We start from the raw sequence: 22,060 nt of genomic DNA, 5'->3' as shown, positions 1-22,060 counted from the left end.
TACGACATTAATTCTCTCGATCGGAGAATGTAATGTAACTGGAAGGCTAAATAAAACGTACCTACCTTTTTGAAACAGTATGGAACGAGTAACGACCGTTTCCATTAAGCTGATAACTTTCGTAAATTATATTTTGAGGAACAAAAGTCAACTTTGTAAGGTTGTGTGTATATGCGTGTGTGTGTGTTGTGTGTGTGTGTGTTTGTTTGTTTGTGTGTGCCGTAAAAACGGTACTACTACCGTGAGCAGTTAATGAAATCAGGGAATATTAAGCTGAGCTGTAATATATGAACCTCTATGCACCAGAAAACAAACTGGAAACGCTCTCTGACCACGAATATTTAACGGAATTATCAAACACACATACACACACAAAGGGTTGCTTAATGTGAACACACCGGAAATGAATTTTATGTTGCCACTTGTTCAAACATTAAACGATAAGTAATTTCCACCAAGAAACTGTCGAGTGTGTTTGCTTACAGCCCTAAGCAATGCGAGTGAGAATGTTCCCTCTACCTCTGCTCCCTGCATCCTGATATGAATGAATAACTAAAACGTTACTTTCTTGAGCCACCGTGATCATTACTTCAAAATATGTTCTCCTCCCAGTACTGCAGTTAGAGAAACCCTCGATATCACGTATTCCACAAGATATCTCACATATTTACCAGACCACTGCACACTGCATTTACAAGGAAGCAATCTTCCAGAATAGCAGCCGACGACTTCCCTTTCTCCATCTAAAGGCAGACTCCACGCGAACATTTCTAATGCTTTACGATTGTAGAACGTAATTAATATAGTTAACTGTTTGTATCATATCTGCTATTTACGCGAAGAAATCGGCAGGCCGCAGTTGTGCACGATATGTCGGCGTGGCGGTTTGAAGTTGCGTTGAGAAAGAACAATAAATGACAGGCCTGTTTTGCACAAAAAAAGTTCAGAGGAAAACATTAGAAATGTTTACGTACACTGTTCTCAAAAGAATGCAGGTGAACAAAGATCTCACCCATTTTATTCATCATTGCGGAACCTCTGAACTAGCTCGCATAGACACCAAACAAAGCCAGACTGCCTGGCAAACCGAACAAATCAAAAGTTGCGGAGAATCAGCACCAAAGTAGTAAATACCATTCGACCTGTAGCATCACGCGGTTCCTAAACCGACGTCTGAAGATACACAGTGCATCACTGGAGACACAAAGAGCTTACTCCAAGAGTCTCACTAATCGGAATTGACTATAGCAGAAAGACGCAAAGGTATGCAAAGACAACTGTCAGTTGAATAAAATCAAAAATATTATGAGAAAAAGTCAGATTGCAGATCAACAGGCAACTGTCAGCTTCTTTTTCATAAAAGAGCTTTCTGCATTACGAGAGCAAGAAGAAAATTTGTCGGCCTAGAAAATAGATGCATAGATTTTTAAATTAACTCTGTACTGATATTTCGAATTGCTCTTCCTTTAGGTCAGTGAATTTTCTCTGATATTTATCGAAAGAGTGCATTCCACCTCTGAAACGCATTCCTGAGCCATACTCCATCTGACGCCGTTGATAACTATCAATCTCTCCTGTATTTTAGATCAGAACATGACCTAACTCGATTGAAACCTGTAATTACAACTTAAAGAAAAGAAACGCTGATCTAGACTGGTTCATAAAGTTCTGAGAATTTCCAAAACATTCATAAGTGGCTGCTGTAATCTGCTTATTAGACACAAATCGTTTGTCGCTATTTTTCTCCTTTAGTTCAAAATGGTTCAAATGGCTCTGAGCACTATGGGACTTAACTTCTGAGATCATCAGTCCCCCAGAACTTAGAACTACTTAAACCTAACTAACCTAAGGACGTCACACACATCCTTGCCCGAGGCAGGATTCGAACCTGCGACCGTAGCGGTCGCGCGGTTCCAGACTGGAGCGCCTAGAACCGCACGGCCACTCCGGCCGGCTTTCTCCTTTAGCGTCCCATCTGGCTTCATGCAGGAATGGGCAGAAGTCATGGGGCCCCAGGTCTAGTGAACACACTATAAAACTTGCCTCAAATTCCGAAGTTCTCGCTTTAACAAAGCACCTTTGTGGATAGGTGAAAGAAGACGTCATTATTTTGCGTTCACTTTTTCGTCTAAGTGGTGCAGAATCATTACGTATTCACAAATTAGTTTACCATTTTCAAGGGTAATTAACAGGAATAGTCCCCTTTGCACACCAGGAACGCCGTCCCTAACCTTTCTGGCAATTGGTATCGACTTCGTCCTCTTTGGGGCAGAGAGAAAGGTCCCCTATTTAATTTCTTCATCGACATCATGGACTTCCATCTAATCCACAGTAGAAAATTGATGCACAATATCCGTTTGTTATTACAAAGTCAAATTATCATTTACGCATTTGCGGTTGATCAAAGTTCAACAAATATGTCGACGTCGCACTCTTCAATGCTTTTTCACAATTTATGCCGTACTCGTTTCTTCTGATATCAGAAGATCTTCTTTAATGAATCGTATTCCTAGGAATAAAAAACTTCAAACGTCTGATTACTTTATAGATTAGTTAACGTGTAAAATATTTGACCTAAACATGTAAGTTAAGAAAAAAATAGTTTTTCATGATCTCAATGCTTATGACGTCATACCTCCTGAAATACTTGACTTACATTGCTATAGTTTTGGAGATTCATTCACTGCTATATGTAGATACTGTCTGCAAAACGTGTTGCTGATAGAGTTAGTAGTAAAGAAGTCTGAGCACTATGGGACTTAACTTCTGAGTTAATATGTTGTCCCTGATGTCGACGTTTTTGTGCATGAATAACGAAAATGTAAGCTACATACTTTTATCCTTTCATCTTTTTGTCGGGAGTATCACGGAGGGATGTTTCGTAAAGGAGTGTTTGTTGGAAATCGCTAAGTACTCTTATTCTCAAATACTGGACGAATGTAGACTGGATAGTTTTGTGCGTCACGAGATGCGCTGCTGCAGGATGTAAACACAGTTTAGAACTGTAATACTTGTCTTGCTGTGTTAAGCCTTTAATATAAGGTTATAACTCTTAATGAATAGATTATGACAGCATTTTAAATCATCAAACTCGCTCAATAAAAATATGAAATACTCTTTTTTTTATGTCTTCTGATAGAGAACTTTGGGTGACCGTGGCCCGGGTCAACAGTGTGGAATTAAATTATACTCATAGATGGCTATGGTGTCAGCTCGTTGGTGCACCTTTAACCGCCCGTCAAGCAATACCGTGTTGTGTATTTCTTTTTTCTTTTCATCTGTGACTGCAGGTTTTGAACGGCGTATTCAAGAAAAGTGCGCTACATCACAGTTTAGGCGCCCACTCCATGTTTGTTGGAAACCAAGGAGCAGATACCTCACAAGCAATCACCAGATTCGACTGGAATTCCATTTAAAGTAAAATTTCTTGCCGATATGGTGGCCCACTTAACTCATTTGAGCGAAACATACCCTGACATGACCATTTTAAGAATCCATACATACCAAGCACACAGATCACTTGATTTACGTTATTACTGAATGAGTAGAGTCATCACAAAAAATAAAATTACGTGGTGCCAATGCTATCTTTCTTCCGGGCCTAGAAATTCTCTCTTCTCGTTGTATTTACAGCAAACATTGCATGTAGAGTTATTCATGTGAAACTGTGCAAAAGTTTTCTGAATGTTTCCCAATCGTGTGACTGGGCCGGGACTTGGGTACCATCCCCGTATTCACCTAGTCGAATGTGGAAAACTGTATAAAAACCACATCCACGCTGTCCGGCAAATCGACACTTGTCGTTAATCCGCCAGGAAGATTTGATCTGTGAGAAGCGTAACTTCCCATTCCTAACGTGGCGCTTTCACATGTACGGCTATCCGAGCCGGTAAAGCATGGAATACGGTTACTGATTTCGAACCGTAGTCCTGTAGAAGAATGCTGTGGATCCGATGGGAGATAACATGAAGATTCATTTTATCCGCGATGGTCTGAGATCATCGCAGCAGTGCCTAGTGCTTACTTTAGACGAAACGTTAAGCTACGGGTAGCAACAGACAAAAGCTGTTGCAAAGTCACTACAGGGACTAACATCATGCGGAAGCTACTTGACATAACATAGGGCTTTTCGGCATCTACTTTACGAACAGCTTTAGCTTCGGTTTATTCTGCAACCTAATACTGCAGTCCCATCTAGCTTAACAGCGTCCTCTGTAAGAAAATAGACACCGAACTAATTTATGCAATGTGAAACATTTCGAGTACTCTCTCTCTCTTGCTACCAGTTCTATGTTATATACACTCCTGGAAATTGAAATAAGAACACCGTGAATTCATTGTCCCTGGAAGGGGAAACTTTATTGACACATTCCTGGGGTCAGATACATCACATGATCACACTGACAGAACCACAGGCACATAGACACAGGCAACACAGCATGCACAATGTCGGCACTAGTACAGTGTATATCCACCTTTCGCAGCAATGCAGGCTGCTATTCTCCCATGGAGACGATCGTAGAGATGCTGGATGTAGTCCTGTGGAACGGCTTGCCATGCCATTTCCACCTGGCGCCTCAGTTGGACCAGCGTTCGTGCTGGTCGTGCAGACCGCGTGAGACGACGCTTCATCCAGTCCCAAACATGCTCAATGGGGGACAGATCCGGAGATCTTGCTGGCCAGGGTAGTTGACGTACACCTTCTAGAGCACGTTGGGTGGCACGGGATACATGCGGACGTGCATAGTCCTGTTGGAACAGCAAGTTCCCTTGCCGGTCTAGGAATGGTAGAACGATGGGTTCGATGACGGTTTGGATGTACCGTGCACTAGTCAGTGTCCCCTCGGCGATCACCAGTGGTGTACGGCCAGTGTAGGAGATCGCTCCCCACACCACGATGCCGGGTGTTGGCCCTGTGTGCCTCGGTCGTATGCAGTCCTGATTGTGGCGCTCACCTGCACGGCGCCAAACACGCATACGACCATCATTGGCACCAAGGCAGAAGCGACTCTCATCGCTGAAGACGACACGTCTCCATTCGTCCCTCCATTCACGCCTGTCGCGACACCACTGGAGGCGGGCTGCACGATGTTGGGGCGTGAGCGGAAGACGGCCTAACGGTGTGCGGGACCGTAGCCCAGCTTCATGGAGACGGTTGCGAATGGTCCTCGCCGATACCCCAGGAGCAACAGTGTCCCTAATTTGCTGGGAAGTGGCGGTGCGGTCCCCTACGGCACTGCGTAGGATCCTACGGTCTTGGCGTGCATCCGTGCGTCGCTGCGGTCCGGTCCCAGGTCGACGGGCACGTGCACCTTACGCCGACCACTGGCGACAACATCGATGTACTGTGGAGACCTCACGCCCCACGTGTTGAGCAATTCGGCGGTACGTCCACCCGGCCTCCCGCATGCCCACTATACGCCCTCGCTCAAAGTCCGTCAACTGCACATACGGTTCACGTCCACGCTGTCGCGGCATGCTACCAGTGTTAAAGACTGCGATGGAGCTCCGTATGCCACGGCAAACTGGCTGACACTGACGGCGGCGGTGCACAAATGCTGCGCAGCTAGCGCCATTCGACGGCCAACACCGCGGTTCCTGGTGTGTCCGCTGTGCCGTGCGTGTGATCATTGCTTGTACAGCCCTCTCGCAGTGTCCGGAGCAAGTATGGTGGGTCTGACACACCGGTGTCAATGTGTTCTTTTTTCCATTTCCAGGAGTGTATTATTTATTCATTTATTTACACGTCAAGTTCCGTTGGACCAAATCGAGGAGGAAATCTCCAAGGTCATGGAACGTCTGAGTACATGACATTACAACATAAAAGTAATAATAGATAAAAATAAAATGTTTATGAACCCGAAAAAGTCAAGCCATAAATTTAAGTAAACACAATCAACAATTCGTCAAGAATCAGCTTAATTTTTCAAAGAAGTCCTCGACAGAATAGAAGCTATGACCCATGTCGAAACCGTTCAGTTTCGATTTGAAAGCGTGTGGATTCTTGCTAAGATTTTTGAATTCTTGTGGTAGCTTATTGAAAATGGATGCAGCAGTATACTGTACACCTTTCTGCACAAGAGTTAAAGAAGTCCTATCCAAATGCATGTTTGATTTCTACCGAGTACTAACTGAGTGAAAGCTGCTTGTTCCTGGGAATAAGCTAATATTGTGAACAAAAAATGACAGTAAAAATATATACATATATTGAGAGGCCAATGTCAAAATACCCAAACTCGTGAACAGGGTTCAAATTGTTCAAATGGCTCTGAGCACTATGGGACTTAACATCGGAGGTCATCAGTCCCCTAGAACTTAGAACCACTTAAACCTAACTAACCTAAGGACATCACACACATCCATGCCCGAGGCAGGATGAATCGCCTAGAACCGCTCGGCCACACCTGCCGGCTAACGGGGTGCGACAAGACGTTTGTGAGTTTACTCTACTTACTGCCCGAACCACCCGTTTCTGAGCCAAAAATATCCTTTGAAAATGGGAAGAGTTAGCCCAAAATATAATACCATGCGACATAAGAAGATGAAAATAAGCAAAGTAGACTAGCTTCCGTGTCAGATGTTAAGTTCCATAGTGCTTAGAGCCATTTGAACCATTTTTTTTTTTTTAATAGCAAGATTGGAGTCATTATGCGTCGGATGTGGATGTATATCGGCTTTTCGGTCATAGCAATTATTGATACCCTCTGAATCACAAAATTCCGGTGCCAAGAAGACAATTTACAGAGCAATTTCACATCAAGAGCCATGAGCAGGTACGACGACTTCGTATATGTGACACAGAATGTCGTCACAGCCATCACCTTTAGTATAATTAAAGTTTAGTATTGTACTCGTATTTATTTGCATGGACCAGTAATGTGCAAATAATAAGTGATCTAATTTCAACCTTGAGTTAGGAACATTAATTTATTCTTCTGTCTCTACCTGGATTGGTTCCTTTTCCTAGTCATTAAATAATTCCGAAAGTCCGAATTCTAATGAACTATGGAATCGCTATTGTTTTAAAAGTGTTTATTAGCTTTCATGGAGTAATAATTTTGTTAAGTGTTTAGTTAGTCCTCTGTGCTCCATATAATCAGTAAAAGTGAATGGTTAAAGTATGTTGACGGAAAAAATCGTCACACCGAAAAGGAGCTGTGTGACGTAAACCAAAGTTGGTAGGCGCGTTTCTACATCTGTAAGATGATGTCCTTCCCCCATGAACCATGGACCTTGCAGTTGGTGGGGAGGCTTGCGTGCCTCAGAGATACAGATGACCGTACCGTAGGTGCAACCACAACGGAGGGGTATCTGTTGAGAGGCCAGACAAACATGTGGTTCCTGAAGAGGGGCAGCAGCCTTTTCAGTGCATGCAGGGGCTGGGTCTGGATGATTGACTGATCTGGCCTCGTAACATTAACCAAAACGGCCTTGCTGTGCTGGTACTGCGAACGGATGAAAGCAAGGGGAAACTACAGCCGTAATTTTTCCCGAGGACATGCAGCTTTACTGTATGATTAAATGATGATGGCGTCCTCTTGGGTAAAATATTCCGGAGGAAAAATAGTCCCCCATTCGGATCTCCGGGCGGGGACTACTCAAGAGGACGTCGTTATCAGGAGAAAGAAAACTGGCATTCTACGGATCGGAGCGTGGAATCTCAGATCCCTTAATCAGGCAGGTAGGTTAGAAAATTTATAAAGGGAAGTGGATAGGTTAAAGTTAGATATAGTGGGAATTAGTGAAGTTCGGTGGCAGCAGGAACAAGACTTTTGGTCAGGCGATTACAGGGTTATAAATACAAAATCAAATAGGGGTAATGCAGGAGTAGGTTTAATAATGAATAAAAAAATAGGAGTGCGGGTTAGCTACTACAAACAGCATAGTGAACGCATTATTGTGGCCAAGATAGACACAAAGCCCATGCCTACTACAGTAGTACAAGTTTATATGCCAACTAGCTCTGCAGATGATGAAGAAATTGATGAAATATATGACGAGATAAAAGAAATTATTCAGGTAGTGAAGGGAGACGAAAATTTAATAGTCATGGGTGACTGGAATTCAACAGTAGGAAAAGGAAGAGAAGGAAACGTAGTAGGAGAATATGGATTGGGGGGAAGAAATGAAAGCGGAAGCCGCCTTGTAGAATTTTGCACAGAGCATAACTTAATCATAGCTAACACTTGGTTCAAGAATCATAAAAGAAGGTTGTATACCTGGAAGAATCCTGGAGATACTAAAAGGTATCAGATAGATTATATAATGGTAAGACAGAGATTTAGGAACCAGGTTTTAAATTGTAAGACATTTCCAGGGGCAGATGTGGGTTCTGACCACAATCTATTGGTTATGAACTGCAGATTGAAACTGAAGAAACTGCAAAAAGGTGGGAATTTAAGGAGATGGGACCTGGATAAACTGAAAGAACCAGAGGTTGTAGAGAGTTTCAGGGAGAGCATAAGGGAACAATTGACAGGAATGGGGCAAAGAAATACAGTAGAAGAAGAATGGGTAGCTCTGAGGGATGAAGTAGTGAAGGCAGCAGACGATCAAGTAGGTAAAAATACGAGGGCTAATAGAAATCCTTGGGTAACGGAAGAAATATTAAATTTAATTGATGAAAGGAGAAAATATAAAAATGCAGTAAATGAAGCAGGCAAAAAGGAATACAAACGTCTCAAAAATTAGATCGACAGGAAGTGCAAAATGGCTAAGCAGGGATGGCTAGAGGACTAATGTAAGGATGTAGAGGCTTGTCTCACTAGGAAAATTAAAGAGACCTTTGGAGAGAAGAGAACCACTTGTATCAATATCAAGATCTCAGATGGCAACCCAGTTCTAAGCAAAGAAGGGAAGGCAGAAAGGTAGAAGGAGTATATAGGGGGTTTATACAAGGGCGATGTACTTGAGGACAATATTATGGAAATGGAAGAGGATGTAGATGAAGATGATATGGGAGATAAGATACTGCGTGAAGAGTTTGACAGAGCACTGAAAGACCTGAGTCGAAACAAGGCCCCGGGAGTAGACAACATTCCATTAGAAGTACTGATGGCCTTGGGAGAGCCAGTCCTGACAAAACTCTACCATCTGGTGAGCAAGATGTATGAGACAGGCGAAATACCCACAGACTTCAAGAAGAATATAATAATTCCAATCCCTAAGAAAGCAGGTGTTGACAGATGTGAAAATTACCGAACTATCAGTTTAATAAGTCACAGCTGCAAAATACTAACGCGAATTCTTTACAGACGAATGGAAGAACTGGTAGAATCCGACCTCGGGGAAGATCAGTTTGGATTCCGTAGAAATGTTGGAACACGTGAGGCAATACTAGCCTTACGACTTATCTTAGAAGAAAGATTAAGAAAAGGCAAAGCTACGTTTCTAGCATTTGTAGACTTAGAGAAAGCTTTTGACAACGTTAACTGGAATAATCTCTTTCAAATTCTGAAGGTGGCAGAGGTAAAATACAAGGAGCGAAAGGCTATTTACAATTTTTACAGAAACCAGATGGCAGTTACAAGAGTCGAGGGGCATGAAAGGGAAGCAGTGGTTGGGAAAGGAGTGAGACAGGGTTGTAGCCTCTCCCCGATGTTATTCAATCTGTATATTGAGCAATCAGTAAAGGAAACAAAAGAAAAATTCGGAGTAGGTATTAAAATTCATGGAGAGGAAGTAATAACTTTGAGGTTCGCCGATGACATTGTAATTCCGTCAGAGACAGCAAAGGACTTGGAAGAGCAGTTGAACGGAATGGACAGTGTCTTGAAAGGAGGATATAAGATAAACATCAACAAAAGCAAAACGAGGATAATGGAATATAGTCAAATTAAATCGGGTGATGCTGAGGGGATTAGATTAGGAAATGAGACACTTAAAGTAGTAAAGGAGTTTTGCTATTTAGGGAGTAAAATAAGTGATGATGGTCGAAGTAGAGAGGATATAAAATGTAGACTGGCAATGGCAAGGAAATCGTTTCTCAAGAAGAGAAATTTGTTAACATCGAGTATAGATTTAAGTGTCAGGAAGTCGTTTCTGAAAGTATTTGTATGGAGTGTAGCCATGTATGGAAGTGAAACATGGACGATAAATAGTTTGGACAAGAAGAGAATAGAAGCTTTCGAAATGTGGTGCTACAGAAGAATGCTGAAGATAAGGTGGACAGATCACGTAAATAATGAGGAGGTATTGAATAGGATTGGGGAGAAGAGAAGTTTGTGGCACAACTTGACTAGAAGAAGGGATCGGTTGGTAGGACATGTTTTGAGGCATCAAGGGATCACAAATTTAACATTGGAGATCAGCGTGGAGGGTAAAAATTGTAGAGGGAGACCAAGAGATGAATACACTAAGCAGATTCAGAAGGATGTAGGTTGCAGTAGGTACTGGGAGATGAAGAAGCTTGCACAGGATAGTGCAGCATGGAGAGCTGTATCAAACCAGTCTCAGGACTGAAGACCACAACAACAACAACAACAAGATGATGTCTATTGAAATGCTGCACCAGTCGCATAATAGTGGCATAATTAGCACCACTATGAGAATGGAAATCTGGTTTGCTTTTTAATACAGGCTGTAGTGGTCGTGATAGTTACTTACCTTTGAGGTTGTACTTGGTGGCTCAATGTCAGACAAGAATATCTTTAAAGCTACAAAGCCGCGATTATCAACACGTGGCTGAGTTTGAACGTGGTCGTGTAATCGGACTACGAGAAGCTGGATGTTCCTTCTGCAGTGCTGCAGAAAGACTTCACAGGAATGTAGCCTCTGCACGTGATTGCTGGCAGCAGTGGTCACCCGAGAGCTCGCCCAAGGGCAGGGTGGAAGTTTGCTCTGTTTTCTGATGGAAGCTGGTTCTGCCTCTGTGACAGTGACAGCCATGTGTTGGTTAGAAGGAGGTCAGGTGAGAGCCTGCAACCAACCTGACTGCGTGCTGGACACACTGGACTTACACCTGGAGTTATGATCATTGGTGCGATTTAAATGACAGCGGGAGCACTCTCAAAGTTATCCCACGGACCATGATTTCAAATTTCTGCATCAGTCTGTGATTCGACCTGTCGTCCTTCTAGTCACTAACAGCATTGCAGAGGGTGTTTTCCAACTGGATAACGCTTGCTCGCATACTGCTGGTGTAACCCACTATGCTCTACAGCAGGGGTTCCCAACAAAATTTTCTCAAGGACCCCCTTACCGAGCATGATTGGTACCTTGTCATATCACAGTATCAAGTACCTAAAAAAGCCAAATTAAAAGTCTTTTTATACGTTTTCTATTTTTGGTACCTAGAAAAAATATTGACATATTCATTATTGAAAAAATATTGAGTTTAAAACTTTTTCAATTTAGCCATCATTGTTATTGTTAAATTTTTTATTATTACTCAAAATCTTTGTCTTCAAATCTGGCTCTTTCGTATAACATCCTCCTTAAAAAGATAAAAACTGAGTATGAACTGAAAATTATAGGAAAAAATTAAAGCTAAGTGTATTGGTCTTTCAAGTGTACTACACTTGAGATGGCATTGAGGAGATTGAGTAGACATGTGTGAAAAATAAGAAAACACTAATTTCATACAGGGTGTGGTAGTGTCAGTTGGCTCTAGGAAGACGCTAAACGCAGAAGTTAGCGTTCGCTAAAGCTCTGCTCATGCAGGAAGCGGCCAAAACAAAAAATCTGTTATCATATGAAATATATTTAACATATTTTTTTATTCTAATAACATCTTGCGGACCCCTCTTGCATAGCTTGCGGACCGCTGGGGGTCCGCGGACCACCTGTTGGGAACCACTGGCCTACAGGGTGTCGCCTGTTGCCTTGGTCTGCTCGACCACCAGACCTGTCTCCAGTCGACCGAGTGCAACAGGCGTGGAACTCCATCCCACGAACTGACATACGGAATCTGTACAAGACAATGAATGAATGCACGTTTGCAAGCTTGCATTCAACATTCTGGCGGCTACATTGGTTGTTACTGTGTCACCATTCCACATTTGCAATAGGTTATCTAGTGCCTACGTTAACCTGTGGTATCGCACTGTTAATCTCTTAAACATGTTATCTAGGCAAATCTATTCTCGATATTTCATTGCTCTACATTAAATGACGTTGCGATTGTTTTCCGTCTGGGTGTTTCAAAAGAATAAGTGTAAAGAAAAAAGCCTATTTACAATGTTTAACTGTCATTGATATTGAAAGCTTTGCTCGGTATTAAAAGTATCAGTATAGAACTGTAGTTGAAAGCTCCTCGCATATTAAAACTGTGTGCAGGATCGAGACTCGCACTCGGGACCTTTGCCTTTCGCGGACAAGTGCTCTACCAACTGAGTGTCCCAAGCATGACTGACGACCCGTCCTCACAGCTCTAATTCCACTAGTACCTCGTCTCCTACCTTTCAAACTTCACAGAAGCTCTTCTGCGAATCTTGCAGAACTAGCACTCCTGGAACAAAGGAAATTGCTGAGACATGGCTTAGCCACAGCCTGGGGGATGTTTCCAGAATGAAATTTTCACTCTGCAGCGGAGTTAAAAGAAGCATTGACGGACCATTGCATCTTAAAGGCCTGCTCCTGTATTATCTAATTGACAGATAGTAATAGTATTTTTATTCTTATAATTACGTTTATGTATTTTTGTTTATTTGTTTGAAGTGTTTGCCCAAAACCTACTCGGTAGGTAGCAAATTTTCTGAGTCCGCCCACCAAAATTGAGCCAGTACCTCTGTAATTCTCAGAGCGAAAGTATTTATGGAGACAACTGTGTTCTTGTGAATGTAACTGGAAACAATTTACTAAAACCGTAGTAGATTCAGGGTCCCCACGCTTCGCTTATGCTCTACGTAATGCAAAGACATATATGCTCCATTTGAAGACAAATAGTAATCATGTTGGTTAGTATGAGACTTTGACAATTATTTTTATTTTACTGTCTCTCGATAGTAAGGTGTAAAAGCCACCCCATGTCCAAGATACCTTTGCTCCTCCCTTACTCAATGGTACTGTGTAATAAACTTTCTTACTTTGAAACAGTGTACGTTAACGGGAGATAATTTGTTTCCAAGACATTTTATGCTTTTATCTGTGTTGTTCGGGAATAGCTACTTTTCAGACATTAGCTAGAGTATGCCATTGTCCAATTTACAAAACAGAACCGAATCCCATGAAAAGTCTCATACAGCCGTTAGTTTTCTTCATTAGCAGGGTATTTGTTTGGAATACCTTTGACTAATGGAATATCTTTGACTAATTAGGCTGGCGATCGTCTTTCATTTACATGAATACAATTTTACTTTCCAACTACAATAAAATTGGTTCGATTTCCGCTAAATTAACCACTGCTCATTATGGATAAGTAAATTTCTGGTGACAAAACATAATCCAGGTAATTTCCGTTAGCTCACGATAACGGTCAACTTTTAATTCCTGTAGTAGGAAAGAGGCCATGGGTAACAGAGAAAATACTTATTAGTCGACGAAAGAACGAAATACAAAACTGTCCAGGGAAATTAAAGAATATAAAAATACAAGTCGCTGGCGACTGAAATAAACAAAAAGTGTAGGGAATGAGAGGCGAAATGACTGGAGAAAAAAAGTGAAGAAATCGAAAAAGAATGATAGTTGGAAGGACTGAGTAAAATATAGAAAAGTCAAAAGGACCTTCATTAAAATGAAGAGTAAGGGGGGTAACATTAAGAGTGCTACGGGAATACCACTGTTACAGGCAGAGGCCAGAGCGGGTAGGTGGAAAGAGTACATTGAAGGCCTCTATGAGGGGCAGGACTTGTCTCTTGTGATGGAAGAAGAAGCGAAGAGACAGGGGATCCAGTATTAAAACAACAATTTCAAAGAACTTTGGACGATTAATGTCAAATAAGGCAGTAGGGACAGATAACATTCCTTAGGAATTTCTAAAATCGTTGGGGGAAATGGCAATAGAATGACTATTCACGTTGATGTGTAGAATGTAAGAGACTGGCGATATACCACCAGAGCTTCAGATAAACAACATGCACACAATTCCGAATACAGCAAGAGCCGACAAGTGCGAGAATTAACAGCTCACGCGTCCGAATTCCTGGCAAGAATGATATACAGAGGATTGGAAAAGAAAATTGAGGATCTGTTAGATGACGAAAAGTGAAGGAATTAGAGAGACAGTTATCACGTTGCGGTTGATAATGGAAGCAACACTGAATACTTTTTCGTAGGATTTGTCGAGCTGAAGAAAGCGTTCGCCAGTGTACAAAAGTGCAAGCTGTTCATGCAATATGTACAGAAACCAAGAGGGAACAATAAGCCTGGAAGACCAAGAACGAAATGTTCTGATTAAAAAGGCTGTAAAACAGAGATGTAGTCTTTCGCCCCTACTGTTCAAACTATGCAGAAAATAAGCAATGACGGAAATAAAAGAAAGGTTCAAGACTGGGATTAAAATTTAGAGTGACAGGATTTCAATTGTGAGATTAACTGATGACACTGCTACTTCAGTGAAACTGAAGAAGTGGTACAGAATATGTTCAATGGCATGAACCAGTCTAAAGAGTACAGATTAAGCATTGAGAATAAACTGAAAAAACACGAAAGTAATGAGAAGTAGCAGAAATGAGAACAGTGAGAAGCTTAATGTCAGAATTGAGGATCACGAAGTAGACGAAGTTAAGGAATTCTGTTGCCTAGGCAGCAAAATAACCCATTTCGGATGGAGAAAGGAGGACATAAAAAGCAAACTAGTAGTGGCAAGAAGGGCATACTCTGCGATGAAATGGTTAGTACGCGAGAGGAATTCGTGGTAGACTGCATCCAAACAGTGAGAAGACTGATGAGGAAAAAAAAGAAAAAAGAGGGTTTGGTGGTGACATTATTGGGGACTTAATCTCGTAGTAATAACCGTTACTACTGCAGAATGGCAGACTAGTAGAGGGTGTGCAGATTGCCATTGTGCGGAGGCAGCATGACAGATGTTTCCCCCTCTGTGAGGGGGTGGGCATTCATGTTTGCGGAGAGTGGGAAGAGAAGTGACCGCCTGAGCGAATAATCACTTTCATGAATAAACAGCGCTGCAGATAGCGAATCCGTCGGTAGGGAGTACCTTGTCGCGTGGCGGCGATAAGCGCGAGTCGACAACCTCGGCGGTCAGTAACTCCGGTGCGCCGTTCCCACGCCTGCCAAGGTCCCGAAAAAGCCGTCCGGGCCACGGCGGAAGGAAGCGAGGCCACGCGCCGCAGGTTTCGGTGGCATACGGCACGCACAACCTGCCGCCAGAGCGCACTGTCGTGGCTCAGTAGCAGCTACACTGGCCTCCCTGTACTTCTTGTTCTTTGTCGAGCCTAGGTCGTTGTTGTGGTCTTCAGTCCGAAAATTGGTTTGGTGCAGCTCTCCACGCTGCTCCATCCTGTGGCAAAGGCTCCTCATTTCTGCTTACCTACAACAACGCATGTCCTTCTCTGTAGCAGAGTGGCCACCAACAATCAATGTGGGACAAACAAGGTTTGTGAGAAAAGTAATGAGACATACAACGCTACGAGCGATCTGACAACGCCGTGTTGTTCCGTTTGTGTTCACAGATGTGTTCATCCATACCAGATACTCAGTCCGAGATTCAGATCCATACAGCCACCAATTTTTGAGAGCGACGTCATGAAGTTGTGTTTATGCTGTGAGTTACGAAAATGGATCAGCGGAATTTAGATCACCATTATGCCATCAAGTTTTGTGCTAAACTTGGGGAAACCACGCGTGTGACCTCTGAAATGTTACAACAGGGCCGTGAGGAACATTCCTTGTCAAGAGCACAAGTTTTTCGCTTGCAAAAATCATTTTAGTAAGGCTGAGGGGGGCATTCAACTCGAAAAACCAACGAGAACGTCGAACAATATTTTGAAGCAAATCACTTGTAATATGTTGGAAGCAAACGCTACTGTCTTCGCAGTAACTGATAAGGCTCTCCACTTTTCTAGTGTAAATACGTCTGCAAAAATTATCATGTTAGCTATTATTCTCGCTGTCGAAAAATTACGACAAGCTTGATGCAATGCCTTGGTTATCAGCAGTAGATATTTCCATTGCTTCGTTCAGCACAGCGAGTTCTGATTTCTGTTATAGTGGCCCCTACCATTGACTTGGCGGGAGATAATTAATTCCTCCAGCCATTTCTCGTTCACGTGAGGCACGTGGAAAAGCAAAATTACAGACATTATGTTCATTCCTGTCTTACTCATAATTTTAAAAAAAGTTAAAAGAAAGACATGCAACTATCATCAACATCTGTTAAAATCCAGTATATACTGAAGACCCAAAGAAACTGGTACATCTGCCCAATATCGTGTAGGGCCACCGCGAGCATGCAGAAGTGCCGCAACACGACGTGACACGGACTCAACTAATGTCTGAAGTGGTGCTGGAGGGAAATGACACAATGAATCCCCCATGGCTGTCTATAAATCCGTAAGAGTAACAGGAGGTGGAGATCTCTTCTGAACAGCACGTTGCAAAGCATCCCAGATATGCTCAATAATGATCATGTCTTGGGAGCTTGGTGGCAAGCGGAAGTGTTTAAACTCAGAAGAGTGTTCCTGGAGATACCCTTTAGCAATTCTGGACATGAGAGGTGTCGCATTGTCCTGCTGGGATTGTCCACGTCCGTCGGAATGCACAGTGGACGTGAATGGATGCAGGTGATCAGACAGGATGCTTACGTACGTCTCACCTGTCAGAGTCGTATCTAGACGTATCAGGGGTCCCACAGCACTCCTCATACAATTATAGAGCCTCCATCAGCTTCAACACTCCCAAAAAATGTTCAAATGTGTGTGAAATCTTATGGGACTTAACTGCTAAGGTCATCAGTCCCTAAGCTTACACACTACTTAACCTAAATTATCCAAAGGACGAACACACAGACCCATGCCCCAGGGAGGACGAACCTCCTCCGAGACCAGCCGCACAGTCCATGACTGCAGCGCCTGAGACCGCTCGGCTGATCCCGCGCGGCTGAACAGTCCCCTGCTGACATGCAGGGTGCATTGATTCATGAGGATGCCTCCATACCCGTACAGGTCAATCCGCTCGATACAGTTTGAAACGAGACTCGTCCGACCAGGCAACATGTTTCCAGTCATCAACAGCTGAATGTCGGTGTTGACGGCCCCAAGCGAGGCGTAAAGCTTTGTGTCGTGCTGTCATCAGGGGCTCACGAGTGGGCCTTCGGCTCTGAAATCCCATATCGATGATGTTTTGTTGAATGGTTTGCACGCTGACGGTTTTTTATGGCCCAGCATTGAAATCTGAAGCAATCTGAGGAAAGGCTGCACTTCTGTCACGTTGAACGATTCTCTTCAGTCGTCGTTGGTCCCGTTCATGCAGTATCTTTTTCAGGCGGCAGCGATGCTGCAGATTTGATGTTTTACTGGATTTCTGACACTCGTGAAATGGTCCTACAGGAAAATTCGCACTTCATCGCTACGCCGGAGGTACTGTGTCCCACCGTTCGTGTGCCGATTATAACACCAAGTTCAAACTCACTTAAAACTTGATAATGTGGCATTGTAGCGGCAGTAACCGATCTAACAACTGCCCCAGACACTTGTCATTTATAGGCGTTGCCGACCGAAGCGCCATATTCTGCGCGTTTATATATGTCTGTATTTCAGTATGGGTGCCTATTCCAGTTTCTTTGTCGCTTCAGTGTATTTCGCCATAGCTTACTGAGCCGTGCACGGTTCACGTTTATCCCATTTACTGTTTCTTTTCTTCTATTACGGTTCTGCCGCCTCGTTCTCTTATTCCATTTACTGGCGTCACTAACTTCCTGCCTTACTTGCCGCGAGCGGCAGCAGCAGCGCGTATCGACAAGTGCACTGTTGTACCATCTCTGGAGCGACCGATAGCATTTCCGGGTTGCTGTGTGTCTGGCAGTCAGTTCGGGTCGGACCAACAATGCAGTCGGGACGCAGCAGCAGTGAGGTCGGGGGACGGAGCGCCGGTGAGGCGCCGACAGCCAGTGCTCGCTGACCACTGGCGACACACATGAACTGTCCGACGGAGGGAGATTGGAGCGGGACGACCGTTGGTTGGTCGTTCGGTTGGTCGTCTCATCGGCCGACGTATATTTGGCCCTTTCACCGTTTCCGGGCCTGGGCAGTTGGTCGGTTGGTGTGGAGCAGCGAGAAAGTCTTCGTGGCGCGTGTCTGGCCGAGGTCTGGCTGCGTCCACGCGCGGTCGGAGTGTGAGGGTCTGTTTCCATTGCTATGATGTGCGTGGCTCACCGATCCCGGACAAGAGGGTTGAGTCTTTACTTAATCTACCAGCCATTCCCAACTGGTCACATTGTGTCGTTTGAATTAGTAATCTTGCCGCTTGATCCGTTGACTGTCTGTCGGTTTGGTTGTCGTCGGATCGTGAATGGTTGGTCCGACTGCCTGTCTCACATAAGCGAGAGTTAGTGTTTGACTTCCAGGCCGACCCTCGAACATCTGAGCCAGGCTCATGCAAGAATTGCGCCCGGAGCGCGAGACAGTGTAGTTCAGCGCCCCGTCCGCGACCGTGTCGCTAGTGTCGCCATAGGAGCGAGAGAGAGAGAGAGAGAGAGAGAGAGAGAGAGACCGCACAGCACTGCCCTGCGCTGGACTGTCCCGCGTTCAGATCTAATGTAAACAAAATATTCTATTTTACAATTAATTTTATGTAAGGGATATAGTCATATAGAGTCTCATTCTTACTGTTAGTAGTTACAAGTAAGTATTTTTTATTATACTTCATGCTACAATTTTTTGTATCCCCTTTCAGAGTTTAGAAATCAGATCCTTAGTTTGCTGTTTTGTAAGTAATAATTTTAACTGACAAAGTTTGAAAACTTATATAAAATAGGGTTAAGGTTACAAAGCTCTTTTATTCTTACAGTCAACATTGTTAAAGAAGACAACATTTTACACGTTTTTCTTTTTCGAGGAAACGATTTTGTCTAGGGTTGGTGGAATACTCCGTGAGACTGCTAACCTCAAATAATTGGTCAAATTTTTATCGCCTAGGAATGAACAGTTCTTAGTTTTAGGAAGTTACACATAAGAAAGCGGTCCTTCAGGCGGATATAGCACTGTAGGTCAATCAGCTGTAGTTGAAGCACTTGTGAGACGTCCTCTGCCCGAAGGGAAAACGGGCGAACAAATACACTCCTGGAAATTGAAATAAGAACACCGTGAATTCATTGTCCCAGGAAGGGGAAACTTTATTGACACATTCCTGGGGTCAGATACATCACATGATCACACTGACAGAACCACAGGCACATAGACACAGGCAACACAGCATGCACAATGTCGGCACTAGTACAGTGTATATCCACCTTTCGCAGCAATGCAGGCTGCTATTCTCCCATGGAGACGATCGTAGAGATGCTGGATGTAGTCCTGTGGAACGGCTTGCCATGCCATTTCCACCTGGCGCCTCAGTTGGACCAGCGTTCGTGCTGGACGTGCAGACCGCGTGAGACGACGCTTCATCCAGTCCCAAACATGCTCAATGGGGGACAGATCCGGAGATCTTGCTGGCCAGTGTAGTTGACTTACACCTTCTAGAGCACGTTGGGTGGCACGGGATACATGCGGACGTGCATTGTCCTGTTGGAACAGCAAGTTCCCTTGCCGGTCTAGGAATGGTAGAACGATGGGTTCGATGACGGTTTGGATGTACCGTGCACTATTCAGTGTCCCCTCGACGATCACCAGTGGTGTACGGCCAGTGTAGGAGATCGCTCCCCACACCATGATGCCGGGTGTTGGCCCTGTGTGCCTCGGTCGTATGCAGTCCTGATTGTGGCGCTCACCTGCACGGCGCCAAACACGCATACGACCATCATTGGCACCAAGGCAGAAGCAACTCTCATCGCTGAAGACGACACGTCTCCATTCGTCCCTCCATTCACGCCTGTCGCGACACCACTGGAGGTGGGCTGCACGATGTTGGGGCGTGAGCGGAAGACGGCCTAACGGTGTGCGGGACCGTAGCCCAGCTTCATGGAGACGGTTGCGAATGGTCCTCGCCGGTACCCCAGGAGCAACAGTGTCCCTAATTTGCTGGGAAGTGGCGGTGCGGTCCCCTACGGCACTGCGTAGGATCCTACGGTCTTGGCGTGCATCCGTGCGTCGCTGCGGTCCGGTCCCAGGTCGACGGGCACGTGCACCTTCCGCCGACCACTGGCGACAACATCGATGTACTGTGGAGACCTCACGCCCCACGTGTTGAGCAATTCGGCGGTACGTCCACCCGGCCTCCCGCATGCCCACTATACGCCCTCGCTCAAAGTCCGTCAACTGCACATACGGTTCACGTCCACGCTGTCGCGGCATGCTACCAGTGTTAAAGACTGCGATGGAGCTCCGTGTGCCACGGCAAACTGGCTGACACTGACGGCGGCGGTGCACAAATGCTGCGCAGCTAGCGCCATTCGACGGCCAACACCGCGGTTCCTGGTGTGTCCGCTGTGCCGTGCGTGTGATCATTGCTTGTACAGCCCTCTCGCAGTGTCCGGAGCAAGTATGGTGGGTCTGACACACCGGTGTCAATGTGTTCTTTTTTCCATTTCCAGGAGTGTATATCTATCGGCTGACGTTCGGGCGGTCCGCACGGCCAGCTAAGCGGCACGGCCCTGAACATACGAATTCGCCCGGGGCGCTGGCCGCGGGCGATCGCGGGCGCTACCGCCCCAGGGGCACAGTTTGGACGAACCTGATCTGAGCGCTCTTGGGTGTACTGCCTTTCCTTAAAAAAATTGTTCTTGTTGTTTGTACTTTTATGGCTTCTAGCCAATTTTTTGAAAATTACTGTTGATTTGCACTTAAGGCGTAAGCTTCTTTAGGTCTTCAGACTAATTTAAAGAACTGTTTCACGTAAGGCCTTTGGTATTTAAAAAAAATAATGTTATGGAGTTTTAAGTGTTAGGTCTTAAGCCAATTTCAATTTATCTTGTTTGCTCTTGAATTGTCTGATTCTTTGGGCCTTCAGCCTAACTAAAGAACTGTTTTAAGATAAGGCTTTGCCTTTTAAATTTCTGTTTTGGTCGAGTTTTGCCTGATTAAGAATGGTTTTACGTAAGGCCTTAGTTTTTTTTAAAAAAAATGTAATGTGTTGCGCTTTCACCCGATTTTGAATTCAAATTGTTTGCTCTGAAAATCTCAGATTCTTTGGGCCTTCAGCCTAAATAAAGAACTGTTATAAGATAAGGCTTGCCTTTTAAATTTCTGATTATGCTTGCGTTTTAAGTTATTGGCCTTCAGACGTTTTTAAATAAAAGTGGCTTTCAGCCGGTAATAAAGTCCCAAAGATTAAAGCTGTGTGTTTTTAAAAAAAAAATTGGACTCTTGTAATATTTGATCAAATAATAAAGTTGTATGTTCGAGTGCAACTGACAGTCCCTTATTTTGGCCCCTTTCCACAATTTAAACTACCTGTCCTGTCCTGCGGGTTAAATCGGACGTTTCACTTACTGCCACACGACAAGATTTCATACTGTACAGTGACAGAATAGTATTATGAAATGTCCCCTCACAAGCCTCTAGGGCAGACGGCGGCATTCACCAGCAACGAGAGCGTCGGCAGTACACGTCCGTCAAGGCACGCTGGAGCAGAGTGTTCCAGACTGTACACGCCGCAGACCCAGGCGCCGAGATTCGCGGCTGATACAGCGCCGAATTTACGCGCCTGCGCGGGGGCCTCAGTGCCACAGTTAACATTACGTTCCCATGCGAATGGGCTGGATACATAACGTTTTATCAAGCGCCACTGTAGGCCACCGCTGCTATAATTTCCGCCTCGCGCTTCCCCTCTTGACACGGGACATTTATGTCTGCGGGCCTTTTGGGTTCCACTGGTTCCCCGTTATCTGCTGTGACACCTGCGAACCATTGCCTTGTTCGTTACGTCCCTCCGAGCGCCGCTGTAACTTTTACTTCAAGGATTATAACAAACCGGCTCGGGTGTCTTTTTGCACAAATAGTATTTTAAAACTCTCCGCTCACGTTAAAAATAGACCAAGATTGTCGCCTGACGACGTTACGAATTA

The sequence above is a fragment of the Schistocerca nitens genome, chromosome 4 (assembly GCF_023898315.1).
Source record: "Schistocerca nitens isolate TAMUIC-IGC-003100 chromosome 4, iqSchNite1.1, whole genome shotgun sequence".
Taxonomy (NCBI): domain Eukaryota; kingdom Metazoa; phylum Arthropoda; class Insecta; order Orthoptera; family Acrididae; genus Schistocerca; species Schistocerca nitens.
Note: the sequence above shows the minus strand (reverse complement) of the source record.